The sequence below is a fragment of the Sinocyclocheilus grahami genome, unplaced genomic scaffold, assembly GCF_001515645.1.
Source record: "Sinocyclocheilus grahami isolate Dianchi unplaced genomic scaffold, SAMN03320097.WGS_v1.1 scaffold1682.1, whole genome shotgun sequence".
In the NCBI taxonomy this organism is placed as follows: domain Eukaryota; kingdom Metazoa; phylum Chordata; class Actinopteri; order Cypriniformes; family Cyprinidae; genus Sinocyclocheilus; species Sinocyclocheilus grahami.
The window spans coordinates 89,464-90,699 of record NW_015506861.1 but is presented as its reverse complement, the minus strand read 5'-3'; positions in this window follow the sequence as shown (position 1 = coordinate 90,699).

Here is a 1,236-nt window from a genome sequence, read left to right as displayed (position 1 = left end):
TCCGCGACGAGCACGTGACCGCGAGAGCTCAGGAGAGTTCCATTAAAGGGGTCATATGACGCGATTTCAAGTTTTCCTTTCTCTTTGGAGTGTTACAAGCTCTTGGCGCATAAAGAAGATCTGTAAAGTTGCAAAGACTAAAGTCTCAAATCCAAAGAGATATTCTTTATAAAAGTTAAGAGTTAACCACGCCTACCTAAAACGGCTCGTTCTAACACGCCCCCACATGTCTACATCACTATGTGGGAAGATTTGCATAACGCCGCCCAAATGTTCACGCAAAGAAAGAAGGTGTAACTTTTATTCTCACTGTAGTATTGTTGTTGCCGCCACCGCCATGTCGTGAAGGCGCTGTGTGCTTCGTTGTGAAAGCGAAACTACTTTGTTTGGTCTTCCAAAAGAGGACGATATCCGATTCGTCATGTCTGGATCTGATCCGTGCTGGTCGCTGAGGGAATACACCAACTTTGCGCTGTGGATCACCGTGGACGAAGCGAGTCCGGCCCAGGGTCGTCACGTGTGGTATCACATTATGGTAGGGGCGTAACATTTCCGTCACACGCTTGAGGTATTCGGCCAATCACAATGCACTGGATAGCTGGCCAATCAGAGCACACCTCGCTTTTCAGACCAATGAGCTTTGTAAAAATCGACACGTTTCAGAAAGGCGGGGCATAGAGGAGAAACAATAATGTACAGTATGTGGAAAATAATGTGTTTTTTAACCTTAAACCGCATAAACACGTCATTACACCAAATACACAAAATAATGTTATTTTTAGCAGCATCATATGACCCCTTTAAGAAACAACACAAGTGAAGGCGCCTGCACTCTGCTTCCACAGACGATTGGCATTCCACGCATAAATCCTGCACACAAACATATAAAAGACACATTAAAATGCTCTGAAAGGAAGTGTCATGTAAAGATCTTATGTATTGTAGCAAGTTTGAAAAAGTGTGTTATGCTGTCAGGTGTGATTTAAGTCAAATATGTTCGGTTCATATGTTTTGTGTTCTTTTTGCATGGGGTCTTTAAGGGGTGGGTGTTCTTCTGAAGAACGAGTCTGCGCACTCGTGTGTGGGTGGAGTCTGGGGGAAAAGGTTCTGGAAGTTTCGGAGTTCAGGGTGAGAGTTGAGCTCAAGCGTTGGGTTCGCCTCGGGCGCTCTCGTGAATAAAAAGCAAGCTACAAAAGAAACCCGTCAAGTTGTCGTTTCACTGACTGGATCGCTACA